Source organism: Sminthopsis crassicaudata, chromosome 2 (genome assembly GCF_048593235.1).
Source record: "Sminthopsis crassicaudata isolate SCR6 chromosome 2, ASM4859323v1, whole genome shotgun sequence".
NCBI lineage: Eukaryota > Metazoa > Chordata > Mammalia > Dasyuromorphia > Dasyuridae > Sminthopsis > Sminthopsis crassicaudata.
In genome coordinates, this window is record NC_133618.1 from 269,806,792 (window position 1) to 269,824,854 (window position 18,063).

General features: G+C 36.8%; 1 long non-coding RNA gene across 1 annotated transcript in view; it reads right to left on the minus strand.

Annotated features, from left to right (window-relative positions):
• Positions 1-18,063, minus strand: part of LOC141553460 (uncharacterized) — a 37,083-nt gene continuing 19,020 nt past the window's right edge. The window contains exons 2-3 of the long non-coding RNA XR_012485460.1: positions 15,608-15,747; positions 1-149 (exon numbers count right to left, since the gene is read on the minus strand). This is a non-coding gene — a long non-coding RNA (uncharacterized LOC141553460). The remainder of the gene's footprint in view (positions 150-15,607; positions 15,748-18,063) is intronic.

Genomic DNA, 18,063 nt, shown 5'->3' on the forward strand with positions numbered 1-18,063 from the left:
TCCTTTCTTCTTTGTTCTTTTGCTTTCTTTAAGGGCATCTAGATGGTGTAGCAGAGAGGGCACTGGAGTCAGAAGGATTTGAGTTCAAATCCAGTCTTTGACATTTAACTCTCTGTGAGACCCTGGGCAAGTCACTTAGGCCTGATTGCCTAAACAAACAAACAAAAATATAAGATTTAGGACCATAGAAATCATTCATTCTAGTTCCTTCATTTTAAATATCATATTGTTAACAAACATTTATTTTTTTAAAATTTTAATAGTATTTTATTTTTCTAAGTACATGCAAATATAATTTTCAACATTCACCTTTGCAAAATCTTGTGTTCCAAAATTTTCTCCCTCTCTCTTGCCTCCCCAAGTAAAACAAGCAAACCTTAGACACTTAACACTAAGTAGCTATATGACTCTGGACAAGTCACTTAATCTCAGTTGCTTTGCAAAAAAAAAAAAAAAAGACATAAAGCAATCCAATATAGGTTAAATGTGTAATTCTTCCAAACATATTCCATCAGATTGCAGGGAGAGGATTATAGAGACTAAATGTGGATCACAACATAGTATTTTCACCTTTGTTGTTATTGTTTGTTTGCTTGTTTTTTTTTTCTTTCTCTTTTTTTTTCTCCTTTTGATCTGATTTTTTTTGTGCAGCACAATAAATGTGAAAATATGTTTAGAAGAATTACACGTGCTTAACCTATAGCAAGAGGAAAAGAGAGGATGGAAGAAAAATTTGGAACAAAAGGCTTTTCAGAGGTAAATGTTGAAAACTATCTTTGTATGAGATTTGGAAAAATAAAAAGCTATTATTCAAAAAAAAAAAAAAAAAGAAAGAAAGAAAGAAAGAAGCTTTGGGACAGCTAGGTGGCACAGTGCAAGAGCCCTGAAGTCAGGAGGACCTGAGTTCAAATATTATCTCAGACACTTAACACTTCCTGGCTGTGTGACACTGGGCAAGTCACTTAACCCCAGTTGCCTCAGCAAATTAAAAAAAAAAAAAAAAAGCGCACCTATGGACAGCCTCTAAAATAAATAATTAATTAAAGAACACACACAAGTCTATCAGAATTGTCTTCGATTATCTCATTTAACAAACATTTGTTAAGTGCCTACTATGTGTTGGGCACATAGTTAGCCCAACAAAGGGTTGTGATTTGTCTAGGGTCATACAGGTAACAAATACCACAACTGAACTTCTAACACAGTGTTCTGACTTCAAATCCGATAAGATTTTCACTAAAATCATACTTTCTTCCTTATACCTTGTTACCTCTTGTCCCTGTCAATGGCATTTATATTGTATTGTTAATTGTGTCCAGCTCTTCATGGTCTGCTAGACCATGGTACATCAATATGATCTATGGGGTTTTCTTGGCAAAGATACTGGACTGGTTTTCCATTTCCTTCTCTGGTGATTAAGGCAAACAGAGATTAAGTGATTTGCTCAAAGTCATACATGTGGTGAATGTATGAAACTGGATTTCAACTCAGGTCTTCCTGACTTTAGACCCAGTGCTCTACCCACTGAGACACACATTGCGTGGATGGCACTCATAGGAATTGCTTAATCCTCTTAATAATGCTCAAAACTGATAGCTCCTGATAGCTCTAAAAGAAACTGAATGTGGAATAAGGCATCCAGAAGATGCTGGGTGAGTCCAGAGCAATTAAGAGTAATAGGGAAAACTTCCAGAAAACCCAAGGTGGTCATTTTACCGAACTTCCTCGGCCCCTTCTTCTATCACTAAGAATCTTTTAGATTTTTAGAGTGAAATCAGCACAATAAAGCTAGGCAAAATATTAGGAGCCCTCTGTAGAGATCTGGGACTGGGTCTATAACTAGGTTAGGGTAACTAGGTCTTTTCATGTCACTGACACAGGAGGAACACACTTCCTCTCCGGGTCTGTCCTTTAGCCTGACATCTCTATGCAGTTCAGTCCTCCACCAATCTTGCACCACTTGCTACCATCCAAGGTAGCACAGCCAGAATTCCTAGTTAGAGCTCCAGATGTGGGATGCCTGTGGGATAAGGACAGACCAAATTCTGCTGAATATCTACCAAGATATTTTGCCCTCTGCTTCCTCTCCAGGCCACTTTTGCCAGTCCAGTTCTGGAGAACATCCCATACCCTGAGCAGGGATGCTTGACTTTGCCTCCTTTCAGTTCTTCAGCCTCTCTGAAAATCAGTAGAAAGGGGTCTGAGAGTCAAAGCTATCTGACTCAGGAAGCCGCATCTGGAATTCCCCCTCCCTCAGCCACATCAACATCATCCAAAGGGGTTCTCTCCATTGCAGGGATCCAGGCAGACCCAGCTGTGCTTAGGACCCTGCTGGAGTAGAGGGCTCGGGTGTTGCTCTTCCCTGACTGACAGGAGCCCCCTAGTAACAGATGTGCTCAGAGCTTTTAACTGGGCTTACAAGGAAAGGCAACCTATCTACTGCAGCAGCAACAACCAGTGATATTAGAGAATCTCCTGACGGGCCTTTCCCTCTCTCCCCCTCCCCTTCCCCCCCCACCCCCCCCCCCCCCCCCGCCCCGCTCCACTCCTCAATTTGCTTTTTTCCTTGGTAAGAGAAGCTGGCTTTGGAGGGCAGGGTCCTCTCATGCACCTCCCTCCTTCCAGAAGTCAAACCTGCTCTATCAGTGTGACCTCCCCTCCAGAGGCCGAGGGAGGGGATGCAAAGAGTTAAGCTCCCTCTACTTTGTGAAATCCCTAAACTAGGATTGGGGGAAATGAGCCGGGAGCCTTTACCATTGTTTCACCTGGCTATAGGATTTCTCTCTAACACAAGGAATCAGCTTTAAACCCCTAGTAACTGGATCTCACCAGGAAAGGAGGTTTTTAAAAACCCAGCTGACAGCTGAATAATAGGAATTACCAGGCAGGCCGCCCTGGGGTTACCGAGGTTTGTAACTCAACCTCAAGGGAGGGTTTAGATTGGAAGCTGATTTATGGGAAAATCAGAAATCATGGAGGGAGAACCTAGAGTACCTGACCCCTTACCACTGGATAAGTGGCCTTGACAGTCCCTCGGGCAATGTGCTAGTCTGGAAGAAAGAACCAGGCTGCAAAAGACTTATTCTCTCTTTGGCCTCTGGCTTTCTGTGTGACCTTATGAGGTTTCTTTTAAGCACTCGGTGCCTCAGTGTACCTATCTGTAAATCAGGCATACCCTCCATTGCAGGGATCCAGGCAGACCAAGTTGTGCTAGGGACCCTGCCAGATTAGAGAGGTTGGGTGTTACTTTTCCTTGACTTTTGATTTTCAGAGGTAGTGTTTATATTAATGCATTCCAGAGGAGACAGGAAAGAGCAGACTCGGGAATCAGAGTATATGAGTTCAAATCTCCCTATTTAATCTTGAGTAATTAAGTTGTTTCTCCTTGCTGAAGGACTGGTAGTGCTTTCTAAATGCGGGTGCCCTAGACAAAGCCCCAGTGGGTCCATCCTAGTTACTGCTTCAAAATAAGACTACCCCACTTACCAATTTATGGACAGATAGAATTTAATTGGGAGATGGGAGGTAAGAGGAGATTTAAAAAGAAAATTTGGAAAGTTTAATAGCTTGGAATAAAAGAGGAAATTATTTAATAGAACCTATGGCGAAGCCTAGGGGAACATAAAATATCAAGTAAAATATTGGTTTAGATCAGAATCCTAAACTGGTGTCACTTGGGCTTTATCCCAAGGTATCAAAATATAGTTAATAATTCATTAAAATGCAAAACTACTACTAAAAAAAAAAAAAACTTCAGTGTTTATCCCAAAGTCTAGAACCAGTGTGTCTGACCCTGTGTCTCTGTGTCCCCTATATAGGGCAGTTTCTCTACCCAAAGGGCCTTGTGTCCTGAGGTCAGAGGTCAGGGATTTTCCCAGCTTTTTCTTTAACTCTCCACACCCCTTCTCCCATTGACTGCTCACCCCTGGCTGTTTTATGATGCTTTTGCTTTGGGTATCAGAATGCTTACTATTGACTCTCAGAAAGAGAAAGTTTATGTGCTCCATCGGTTAAATATCACATTATACATAGGGTATTATTTGAGGGATGGTTGTATTTGTTAAATGAATGGATGAATGAATGAATGAATCCACATTAACAAATGCAGACTAATTCTGTACTGGGCAGAAGGAATGGAAGGAAAAGGAAATTTTCTTTCTTTTTTTTGAGAGGTACATGCTGCTACCATTATTTATAATTTTTTAATTTAATAAAAAGAAAAGAAAAATAAACCAACAATAAAAAAGCAGAACATTGCCATGAGCTCAGCAAAATGTCATGGAGGATTCAAATTATAACAGTGAATTTCCAGTTCATAACAGGAAAAATAATAGTAAAAGAAATTATATTCATGAGTGTCCATCTTTTCTTTACTTCTTTGTATGTTGTTCTTTTGTTCTCTGCTGTGAACCTTTTTTACTTTGTTCTTTTTTTTCCCTTTCATTCATTCCCCAACCTCCTCCAAGTAGGCTATAGTTAAGCACAGTTATATTTAATAGATATACACATATACCACCCACACACATATATCTATATATACACATATATAGAGCAACATGCATACATATCTACATTTACTCATACATAAATACATGCATTTACCTATATGTAAACAGGCATCTAAAACTATATTAGTATGGCTGATATATAATATAAATTTCTCTAAGTGAATCTTCAAACTTGAGTGTGTCTAAGATCAATGACCACTAATTGTACTTTTTTTCCTAATAAATTCGATTATTGATCTGTCATGTATTTTATGCACATCTCTTTTTTCCTATCTCTGCTAAATTTTCTACTTTTAATTCTGCTCTTTAAGTTGTCTTGCTGTTATTTAACCTCCCCCCACTCATGGATCCCTCCTTTATCTTCTCCTCCCCATCTTTACATCCCCCACTGCCTTTCCTTTCCCCTTTATTTCTTTATAGATTTTGAAGGCTTCTATACTCTTCATCGTGTGTATATATACATATATATGTATATATATACACACACATACATATATACATATATATATATATATATACACATACACACACACACACATATATATATAAAATGTTCCCTATTTAACCCATTTCCAATGTGAGTAGGTTTACAAAACTATGAGCCCTCCTTCCCCCTCTGTCTCTGTGTCTACCCTTTCTTTGCACTTCATTTGTTTAACTCTTTCTTTTGAGCTACCCAATTCCTGATGTCAATCATAAATGTATGTATACATTTCCATGTAGAAAACATAAATAATTTGTCTATCTTAATTTCCTTAAAATTAATCTTGCATATTAGCTCTTATATGTTAAATGTTTCAGTGAGTTGATAGAAAGTCCTGAAAATCTGCAAGTTAATTGAATGTTTAATTTTTAAAATTGAATATTATAATTTTGTTGGATACAATATTTTTGCTGTAGGCTAATTATTTTGATTGTGAGTATATATGATTCTAGGACCTTGGACTTTAATTGTAACTGCTGATAAATCCTATACAATTCTAATTATAGTTCCAGCCTATTTGAATTGCTTTTTTTTTTCTTATTTTCTGGGGTTTTTGAAATTTGGCAATAATATTCCTATGTGCTTTCCACAAAAGATTTCTTTGAAGTGGAGATTGATGGATTTTTTTTCTATGATCTATCATTCCAGAACAATTTTCTTGGATTATTTCTTGCATTATTGTGTCAAGATTCTTTTTTGGTCACAGTTCTCAGGTAGTCCAAATATTCTTATATTTTCTCTTTTTGATTTGTTCTCCAAATTTGCTGTTTTTCTTATGTTTCACATTCTGTTCTGTGTTTTTTTTTTCATTCTTTGTATTCTGTTTTGTTATCTCTTATAGCTTCACTGACTTTCCCTTGCCCAATTCTACTTTTCAAAGAGTTATTTTCATTTTTAAGAGTCTGTATCTCCTTTTCTGGTTGGATAACTTTTTTTTCATAACCTTGTTTTTCTTGGATAGTTTTTACTTTAATTTTTTTAGTTTTTCCTCAATGTCTCTCATTTGATTTTTAAATTCTCTTTTGAGTTCTTCTATAATTCTCTCTGGTCAAGGAACCATTTAATGCTATCCTTTGGGATAGATGAAGCTCTTTTTACTTCAGTGTCCTCCTCTGAAGATGAACCCTGTCTTCCTTATTGCCATAGTAAGTTTCTAAGGTTGGATTCTTTATTCTTTACCCATTTCTTAAAAATGAGAAGTATTAGTGTAAGCACCTCTAATTGGGGGTTAGAGGGATGGTGCCTCTGACTTCACCTCAGCTGTCCTCTCTGACTAGGAACCCCAAACTAAAAGCTTTCCCCTCCTGCAAGTGCTTGCAGCCAGCAGCATCCTTGTCCCTCTGTCTCTGCACTTCCAGGTATACTGGCTCCCTCCTGCCCAGGGCCCAGTCTCAGCAGGACAGCTGGGCATTGCATTCCTAATCAGCCAAGATTCTCTCAGTCTTCTTGAACTTAGACCCCCCAACTCCTTAAGCTGTCCTGAAGATACTGTGGTTTCTGCTGAGGCTTTGGCTACACCCAGCTCATCCCAGAGCTCTCCACAGGGGTCCCCATCTGATGTTTTTGTGGATCTAGTTTGGAGGTGTTTGCACTTCACATGGATTAATCCCAGCCTGAGGTTTTTCTTCTGATCTTCTTGAGTAGTTCCAGATAGACCTCTGTCCCCACCCCCCCAGCCCAGTCTTCTTGATCTCACACCAGTCTGTGTTTGCCCTGGGGCACAAATTTGTTCTGTTTGTGGAGAAAATCTGAAGAGTTTGAAATTTGCTGACCTACTCTGCCAATTTCTCAGAATCCTCTCGAGAAAGAAAATCTTCTATTTACAAAACTTATTGAACTTTTTCTCTGTTTACATCATCTAAATATGGTCTCCAACCAAATATAGTAGAAGACACCCCCCATTGCAGAGATCCAGGTGGACCCAATTGTGCTCAGAATCCCGCCTTCAGAAGTAGGGAGACCATTTTTGCACAATCTTAAAGTCAGATAATCTCTTCCTTAAGGGAAGACTCTATATAATTTTTTAAAGTTCCCCACCAAAAGCATAGCGTGTTGGTCGGTAAGGTGATAGAGCAATAAATATAGATATAGATATCTTACATCAATATATAGCTTCAGCATTTCTGGATAGATAGATTATATAATAAATGTATGATTATATTACGTATATATATGTATATGTATAATATAATATATATTAAATGCTATTTATAGCTTTTGATATCTTCATTCTGAATATATACCTTTCCTTATATTACCCAGCAAGCCATCCCTTATAAGGAAGACTTTTAACAGGGAAGGGGAAAAAAACACAGTTCAATAACACCACCAAGAGATCAATTGCATTTGACAATATAAGCACTATTACTTATCCTTAGGCCTCCATCACAGCAGAGAAAGAGAGGAGGTACATTTTCTTGGTACTTTGCTAAGAAAAATCAAACTTTGATAAAATTACACAATGTTCATTTTTTCTTTTCTTTTTTGTTCTTTTTATTTAACTTAATAAATTTTTGTGTAGTAAGTAAATTAATTAATCTGATATAGTAAAAATAATTATAGTCCATTCTGGCTGGGCCTATTCTCTCCCATTATCTCTAATATGATATAGCTCTTGTATAACACAAGAGAAGTTGATTTTCTCTATTTTGAAGTACTAAAAGATTTAGTCAAAATACATTTTCTCACTCTCCCCTTTGAATTATGCTTAATCATTATATCAGATAGTTTCATGGAAGCTTAAAGAGCCCTTTCTTTACACTTCAAACTTCAAAACAGGACACTGCTTCTTGTCAGTCATAAGAACTCTTTTAATTCCCTACTGAGACAAAACTGGGAGGATCTACTGAAGGGAACAATCCAAGTTCCTTAGGCTTCTTTTGTCTACCAGAATTGAAGTGTAAAGACAATTTCCAGAGTTCTGGATTATGGGAAGATACCCTTTCCTTCCACAGGGTGCAAACTGTGAGCTCTTAGCTTTTTAAGTAAGCATTTATCTGGGATGAGATGACCTCCCATTTGTGACATGGTGTCTTGGGAGACTATGAATGACAATGGGCATCTTCCTCCTTCCTTGGTAATGGCTACGGAAGCAATTTTGGTGGAAGCAGTAGCAGAGACAGTCTGACAGTGAAAAAAAAAAAAAATAGACCACAGAAAGAAAAGAACTTAGTGTTTGGGCTGCACTCAGTGGGATAATGTCTAAAATAGTTAATAAGCAGTTCTTAATAATGAGAATTAATAGGCCAATAAGCACAACCTAGTTGTTTGCAAATATTCCAACTAAACTTGAATATGAGCCTCTCAACTAAATATAGTCATTACTTGATTATTTAATGCTTAGCATTTCCCTTTCTGTATAGAAGTGCTTTCTTCTCCTCCTCCTCCTCCTCCTCCTCCTTCTTCTTTCTTCTTCCTTCTTCTTCCTCCTCTTCTCCTCATCTTCCTCTTATTCTCTCTTTCTCATTCTCCCTTTCTCTATCTCTCTTCCCTCCCCCTCTCCCCAGCAAGCAAAGGAAATCAACCAAGCTCCTGCTTTCTAGTTCCTAAAATTCTATAGTTATGTGGTCCTGGGATGTTTAGTGGAATGCCAGATGCCTGATAGGACATTTGATTTTTCTAAGATTGGTCACAGCTAAACCACCCAGCACTATGATATTCTCTTAGTCTCCACTTGCATAAGTTAAGAAAAAGGCAGGAAGAGGGGTTGGTGGAGAAAGGAAGCCACTTACTTACCTGGAGGGTTAGGGGCTAAACAGGAACACTGATTTTGCAAAGAGACGCCATATGGCTTGGCTACAAAACATCATAAGTGATAGAGCCAAATTCAGGACTCCTTCAATTGTTTCTGAAACCCTCATTTTACAGATAGGTTCCAGAATAATTAAACAATTTGCCAAGGTCACATAGTGGCAAGCAGAAATTGAACTCAAATCCTAACTCCAAATTCAACATTCTTTCCATTGATTTTTAAGCAACTTGGCCTCTACAGAAAGAAAAAGGGGCTATTGCCTCATTCCACACTTAGACACTCTGGCACTAGGAATGATCCCTGCTTTGGAAAACTGGAGCAACTTCATTTTTAGAAAACTTTTCCCTAAAATCATTCGTAGAAAAAGTATTTTTTGTGGCTAATCAATGTGGTATCGCTAAAAGATCAGTAGCTAAAGAGTTAGAAAATCTGAGCCTTACATCACAGGATCGTAGGATCAGAAATTAAGAGTGGTCAGAGACTATAGAAGTCATGTAGTAAACACTTTCATTTGATAGAAAAGAAAACTGAATAGAGATAACACTGGTAAATGTTTAATAATCAGCTTTTCAAAAGTAAACAAGATGCCCTTTTATATTTAATCTGCGTTATTAACATTATTAGCATTTTCTCCATTACTTTCTTAATTCCACATAATCAACAAAACAATAATTCAAACCCTGACTTGTAGCATTTGCCAGTATTTGAGATATAAATGCTCATTCTGAAAATAAAGCAATTGGCTCTTGGGAAATGTTCCAATAGGTCCCAACATCCCTGAAAATGAAAATCAAATATGTAAGTTAAATACATCCCAAGTTACATAGAGAGTTAGGAGTACCCAGTTACAGGGTACTGTAAATAGAGCCTTGAGCCTGGATTCAGCTTATTAGCTATATGATCTTGTACAAATCACTTCACTCTATTTGTCTCAGTTTTCTCATCTATAAAATGAACTGGAGAAGAAAATGGCAAAATAATTTTGGTTACTCTGCTAAGAAAACCCCAAATGGGGTCACATAAAGTCAGATACAACTCAACATCAAAAGTCTAGCACTTTTTCCTGAGTAAATCATTCTATTTCTTTGGGCATCTTCATTTATAAATAGCTTTTTTTGTGCAATGGACCCTTTGGGTAGTCTAATGAAGTCTTTGAACTCCTCAGAATATTGCCATTAGAAAAATAAAATAAAAATAGTAAAATATAAAAGAAACCAATTATATCAAAACGTATATTCAAAATATTATTTAAAAAAACAAATATATGGACTTCAAGTTAAAATCACATAACACATGATTTCCAAATTCCCTTCCAGTTTGAAGTGTCTACATACTGGGAAACTATTCAGCATGGGCAAACACAAATGTATGCTTCGGCCTTTGAGCTGATGAAAAAAGAATAAACTAACATTTAACTAATCTGATTGTGCCATCTTGTTTCTAGGCTGGTCACAATTTTCCTCTTTTTAACCCAGGAGAATACTCATATGATCTTATTTTCATTAGCTGCCCCCATTCCCCCAGGGAGGCCCCAAATGATGAAGGCCCTGAGATAATCTTTTCAGATAAATTTTGAATATTTCTCAGCTTTTAAAACTCCACTCACCACCTGGGCTACAGGAATATTGCATCAGACAGCAGGAAGCAGCTCAATACCATCCATTGATGGTACATTTTCAGTTTCTACTTCTGTTCTCTCTAGCCCTCAGCCTGACTTTAAGGCCTGTTTTGAGGCAACAGCAATAGCTGACATTTCTACAGCATTTAAGGGAGAGCCAGGTAGTGGAATAGATATAGTGGTTAACCCCAGAATCAGAAAGACTCATTGTTGTGAGTTTAATTCTGATCACAGATATGTTTAGCTATGTAATCCTGGGCAAGCCACCTTACCCTGTTTCCCTCAGTTTCCTTAACTATAAAATGAGCTAGAGAAGAAAATGGCAAACGATATAGTTTTCTTTGCCAAGGAAACTCCAAATTGGGTCACTAAGAGTCAGACACAATTGAATAACAATATAGACTTTAAAATATAGGGGCAGCTACATGGTGCATTGGATAGAGCTCTAAAATTAGGACGACCTGAGTTTGAAAACTTCTTAGTTGTGTGATCCTAGGCAAGTCACTTAACCCCAATTGCCTTACACACAAAAAACATTATATATATAATGTTTCCCATATATTATTGTGTTTGGGATATACAATCATTGAGGCTAAGGGAAGTTAAATGACTTATTAGCACAGCTAATAAATAGTAAGAGGTCTTCCTAGATTCTAAGCCTAGTACATGAACTACCAAACCAAACTGCTATTCCCTTCCACTCCTTGATTAAGGGAAAATTGGGAAGCTCTTTTTCTCATATCTGATTTTTGAGCCATATTTTGATCAAATATGTTTGTTCATTTAATAATAGTGTGGAGTAGTGGATAGAGTCAAGAAGAGGTTGAGTTCACCTCAGTCCTCTGATAATGCTGGCTGTGTGACCTTGAACAAATCATTATCATCTCTAATTGCTCCTAAGACATTGTAAACTACAGAGAATTACAAATCTGTATTATTAGAGGAATTTTCCTCAAAGTGACTTCTCTAAACTATGTCTAATTTTCTATGTACTTTTAAGTCTAGTTCAATCCAATTTTAATTAAAAATTAACAATTTAAAATACTTATTTAATTTATAAAATTTTAAACTTTAACTTTTTAATTACTTATTAATATTTAACATTAATTTTAATGTTACTATGCCACTTTTAAATTAATATTAATTTTAATATATCAAAATTTAAAACACATCAACCAGCAAAATAATAAAAGTTTAGATAATTTTTAAATGTAACCCCCCTCTTTTTCTTCCTCCTCAATAAGCAATCCATGTAATAGATACAGAAAGAAAGAGAAAAAAGTAATTAAGCAAAACGAGAAAACAAATCAACCAGGTTTAACTGTTTATACAATATTCTACCCCCAAGTTTGGGACTCTCCATTCTAGGAATGTCCTCCCTTTCCCATTATCCTTCATATGAAGCTGTTCCCACCCAGCATTAAGGGAAAAGTTGGTTTCCTTTACTTTGAAATTCTAAAAGATTCAACCCAAATAAATTTTTTTCCTTATCCCCATTACCAAGAATGACTTTTTTTTTCTGGCTTATGACAAGTAGGTTAGGTCCTTTTGAAACATTCAATCATAGATTTGAAGCAAGAAAGGATCTTAGAATTCATATCTCTAATTTTATAGATGAGAAAATGGAAGACCAGGGAAATTAACTTATTTGTTCAGGATCACACAGGCAGTGACAGAAGTGAGGTCCTTCTACTGTGTTGTTCTTCCACAGGAACTTTTTCTATGATCTGTGTCTACTGCAACAAAAACTCACTTTGCAGTTTTAGACTTTAACTAAACCTTCTATTCGGCTGATTTATTGATTAATAAGGGTAAGGTCATTTGAAAAACACAAAGCAAACATTAGAACATTAAAATTAGAATATAAAACTTTAGAACATTACTTTCAGAAGAAAAAGCACACATATGTGCTAGTAATTCATTCCTCAACAATCTGGATTTAAATTTTGTTATTTTTTGCAGAACCTACCCAGCCTTTCATTAACAAAGTTGTTTTCCTCTATTTTGAAGAAATCTCTAACTCAAAATGAAGCTTGATACCATTAGGTTCTGTAAATCGATGTCAGGAAGATAATAAGCAACCCACCCACTGACATTGCTCTGCTTACTAAAATCATTCTGAAGATAACAGAATTCCAGAGCCGGAAGGTTCCTCCATCATCATCAAATCCAACTCACAACTGAAAAGAATTCTCTCTGCAATCTACCAGAAAATAATCATCCAGCCTTGGATTCAAGTTCTCCACTGAGTGAGAGCCCATGACTTTCCAAAGTGATACATTCTAGTTTGTGATACCTCTAATTGTTAAGAGGGTTTGTCTTACTCAAACCTTAAATTTGCTCCTTTGCCACATCTGCTAATTGTTCCTATTTCTATCCTCTGGACAAAATAGAACAAGCATCAATCCTCTTCATAGCACCAACTCTTCAAATACTTGATAAAGCTCCCATCTACCATTTATTATTTTGCTCTCCAGACTTCTGTTGTTGTTTGATTGATTTTCAGTCATGCCTGAGTCTTCATGACTGCATTTGGAATTTTCTTGGCAAAGATACTACAAGAGTTTGCCATTTTCTTCTCCAGCTCATTTTACAGATGAGGAAACTGAGCAGAGTTAAATGACTTGCCCAGAGTCACAGAGCTAATAAGTATCTGACTTAGATTTGAATTCAAGAAAATGAATCTTGACTTCAGGCCTAGCACTTTATTTGCCAGGTCACCACCTTGCTGCCCTTTCTCCAGACTCACTATCATTACTTCCTCTCATCAGTCTTCATATGGCATGAACTCACACCCTTTAACCATCCTGGTTGTCTAGCTTAACAAGTCCTTCCTAAAATATGCCCCCCCACCAGAAATCAGCATCTCAGTATTCTAGCTGTGCTCTACCTAAAACAGAATATGAAAGAATCCTCATATCCTTATTCCCAGACATGACATTGATTCTTAATTGAGACTGAAACTATATTTGCTTTCTATATTAATGCTTCCCAATAATCTGACCTCCCCAATCTCCCCTATGATAAAAACAAAACAAAAAACCCCCTTAAGCATTTACTAGCTATATTATACTAGCTATATATTAACTATATTAGCTATATGTTATATATTAACTAGTATATATAGTATATATTCAATATGATTTCATTGGTAGAAGGAATTTTTATTTTATTAGTGCATATCAATGACTGTCCAATTTATAATTTTAAAAATCTGCTAAGGAGGCCAAGTGACTTGTCCTCTATCCCTCCTAAAACCAGTATATATCAGAATAGCTCTTGAAACTTAGTTCCTCTAACTTTGATGCCAGACATCCAATCACTGGACAGCAGTGCCTCTCACAACATGTCACAGGAATTCTGTTCCTCAAAGAAGTGTCTAAAGATTTGTTGTTCATCATGTCCAAATCTTCATGACTCTATTTGGGCAAGGTTTCTTGACAAAGATACTGGAGTGATTTGCCATTTCCATCTCTAGTTCATCTCACAGATGAGGAAACTGAGGCAAACAAGGTTAAGTGAGTAACCCAAGATCACACTGCCAGTAAGTAACTGAGGCAATATTTGAACTCAGGAAGATAAATTTTCTTCACTCCAGGTCTGCCACTGTGCCACCATCAAAAGACTACGTGTTAAAAAAAATACCAGCAGTTATATGATACAAATGAGGAATAACTAAAAGACATTCCTTTGCTCATAAGGACAAGAGAAAGCCCCTAGAATATTTGGGGGCCTTTGGGTAGTGAACTTGTGGGAGAATGTAGACAAGGGTCACTCAGGTCAGGTCAGGATGGATATATTGGTACCTTTAAAGAAATATCTTCACTAAGGAACACAGAGCATATGAAAATTCTGTACATGAGAGTTTTATTCTGTCTCTTCTTGTACTTTGTTAATGTGATTTTCAATCTTATTTTACTAGTCTACAAATCCTATGAAAAACCCTGTATAACAGATAATCAGCAGCTTCTTTTCTGAGAAGAACCTTTCCTTCTGGGCTCACTTATCACAGTGTCTGGCACATAGTAAGAACTTAATAAATTCTTTTTATTGATTGGTTAGTGCAACAATCATTTATTTAATGTTTACCCAGAACCATGCTAGGTGCTATGGAAGGTATAATTGAAGAATACTCCATTCTCTTGCCCTCAAGAAACATAGTATCTTCTTATAGAAAATAAACTACTGCTACTAATGATATCTAATCAAGGAGAAACATGTATAAAGTTTTTGCAAGGATGAATGTTGAAAACTATTTCTGCATGTATTTTTAAAAAATGAAAAACTGTTATTATAAAAATAATAAGAGTGTATATTTAAAAAGGGAATAACATGTGTAGCATTAGTAATCTAAGCTATAAAAAAGAAAATCTGTGAGGTTCTAAAATCATAGGAGTATAGATTTAAAGCTGCAAGGGACCTAGGAGGCTATCTAGTCCAACATCCTCCTTTTATTTATGTAAGGAACTCTCAGAGACAGTGAGTCAACTAGTTAACGAACATTCATTAAGCTCCTACTAGGTATCCAGCAAGCACTGAACACTGGGAATGCAAAAAAAAAAAAAAAAAAAAAAAAGGCAAAATACAGGTCTTGTTCTCAAAAAGCTTATATTTTAAAGGAGGAGAAACATGAAAGCAACTATGTCCAGATGAAATATATACAGGATAAAGTGGAAATTCTCAACAGAGGGAAGACATTGGAATCAAGGGATCTCAGAAAAGGCCTTTTGCAGAAGGTGAGATGTTAGCTGGGATTTAAAAGAAGCCAGGAGATAGAAAGGAGAAGGAGGAACATTTCAGGCATGGGGGGACAACTAGTCAAAGAGTCTTAGAGTTGGAGTAAGTGACTTGTTCAGTTAGTTAGTAAGCACCAGAGCCAGAAATCAAATCTAGATACTCTGGTCCAAGATGCAGGACACTTTCCATTGTATCATACTGCCTCCTTAAGGTCAAAGGGCTCTTTCTTAGCAATGACTTTAAAATTATTATCAACAGAAATAGGAAGTTCCCATTGAAAGTATGATACTGAACAAAGGCTCATAAGATTGCAAAATTTAGAGCAAGAAGGGCCCGTGGCAGTCGTTCTACATCCTTATTTTTCAAATGAGGAAACTGAGTCCCAGAGAGGTTAAGCCACTTAAGTAGTAAGTTCAGAGCTGAAATTTAAACCCACATTCCCTGGCTTTGGGGATAGTAATCAGAACTCCTGGGTTCACTGCCCCAGATTGTCACTCAATTGCCCTTACCTCCTGGCCATCCCTTGAAGTTTTCTGTTGCCAAGAAGGGAGAAAGTGATTCAAAATAACCCCAATTAGATATTCTTTCTGCGTATTACACAGACCCCAACTTCATGACAACTTGTCTCCTTTTTGTCACTTGGCCTGTCCTAGAAGAAGAGAAACAAAGATTTTTTTAAAAATAGAAGCCTTTCTTCTGAGTCCCAGTTTGGGACTAAGGGCAAGTTCCTTTTGTGAAAAAAATAGGAAGGAATTATACTCTGCTAGGACTGAATCTGTGGGGCCCCTGTATCTACTTCCTTCTCCCCTCAATTGGATAACTGGTCCCACAAGGAAAAAAACTTGAAAGATTGATCTAATGTTCATGTTTATTTACTAAGCTACCTAGTTCCTACGGAGAAGCTGAAATCTTTCATGGGAGACTATGTCATCTAAAACCTTTACTTATTGATGAAGGCAGGGAGTTCCTGTTGCAAATTCCAGTCAATCATCACCTGAAATCTATCTGTTTTGTTCCAAGTTCTTGTGTCCATTTTTTTAAATGACTGCCCCTCTAGCCCACCAGTTCTACACTCAAAGGAAAGATTGTGTCCTCTTTTTCCACCTCCTCTGCCTCCAAAATCATCAGTTCAGCTATTTGAGGAGGGAGAAAATCAAGCATCAAAGCATACAATAAAGGTTCTTCTTGGAATTTTCTCTAATTGTTCTCAGGTTACAAAAAGTGTGATATTTCTGGATAACTCCAAACTACACCACCTTCACTCCTGCCATCATCTCCAACTTCTCAGCTCTGGAAATTTGACTGCCCCTGAAACCACAGTTTTCACTTTATATTGCCAGGATTTAGACCACTACCTCTCTTTTTAATCATCTCTAAACCATGCTATACCAGTGGCCCCTTCTTGTCTTCCCTCATTAGAATATGTAACACCAGATTTATTGTCCAATATCCCCACAAATGTAAGCTCCTTGAATAAAAGCAGGGAATATCTTCCTTGTTTGGTACCCAAAGGAACATGGCAATAATAAATACTTAATGAATTCTCTAGCTACCTATTATTTATTTGTTTGCCTCTCTAGCTCTCTCTCTGTGTGTTGGTCAGTCAGTCTAATTGTCCATCTATTTATCTGTCTTTCTGACTGACTATCTTTCTGTCAATATACCTGCTCATAGCTGTCTATCTGCCTGCCTGCCTATCTGTCTGTCTCTCTTTCATCTCTCTGTCTGTCTGCAATTAATTTCCCATTGGTTATTTAATCTGCTATCAAACAAACCACAAGTATTGGGGACCCAAAGAAAAGGCAAAAACAGCCTGTGTTTTCAAGAAACTCATGATCCAGTAGAAGAGATAACATGTATATAAGTAGGCCTATACAAGATACATACAGATCAGATACAAGATAACCTTAGAATGGAAAGCACCAGTAGCTGGAGGGATCAGAAGGCCTCTATAGAAGCTGAGATTTGAACTGAGATATACAGTGGAATCTTGGATTTATTTCTTAATAAAATAGAAAGAGAAAAACAATAGTGATTTGTTATCATGATGAGCCTTTTCAGTGACTGATTTTTCCCAATTAGCCATTAATTGCTCTTGTCCTACTAAATCCTTCCCCAAAACTGATACCTAAAAATAAAGTTAAGATTTATGCAAGAAATATTTCTCTGCTAAATTAACTCAAAGAAATCAAACCATTCTCCAATTGATAAGTGGTCAAAGGATATGAATAGACAATTTTCAGATGAAGAAATTAAAACCATTTCTAATCATATGGAAAAGTGCTATAAATCACTATTAATCAGAAAAATGCAAATTAAGACAACTCTGAGATACCACTACACACCTCTCAGATTGGCTTAGATGACAAGAAAAGATAATGACAAATGTTGAAGGGGATGTGGGAAAACTGGGACACTGATACATTGTTGGTAGAATTGTAAACAGATCCAACCATTCAGAAGAGCAATTTGGAATTATGTTCAAAAAAATTATCAAACTGTGCATATCCTTTGACCCAGCAGTGTTTCTACTGGGCCAATATCCCAAAGAGATCTTAAAGGAGGAAGAAGGACCCACATGTGCAAAAATGTTTGTGACAGCCCTTTTCAAGAAACTGGAAATTGAGTGGATGCCCATCAATTGGAGAATGGCTGAATAGGTTATGGTATATGAATATTATGGAATATTATTGTTCTATAAGAAATGATCAGAAGAATGATTTTATAAAGGCTTGGAGAGAATTACATAAACTGATGCTGAGTGAAATAAGCAGAATTAGGAGATCATTGTACATGGCAACATCAATATTATATGACGATCAATTCTGATGAATGTGACTCCTTCCAACAATAAGGTGATTGATGCCAGCTCCAATGATCTTGTGATAAAGATAGCCATCTACTCCCAGAGAGAGGATTGTGGGAACTGAATGTGGACCACAACATAAAATTCTCACTCTGTTTG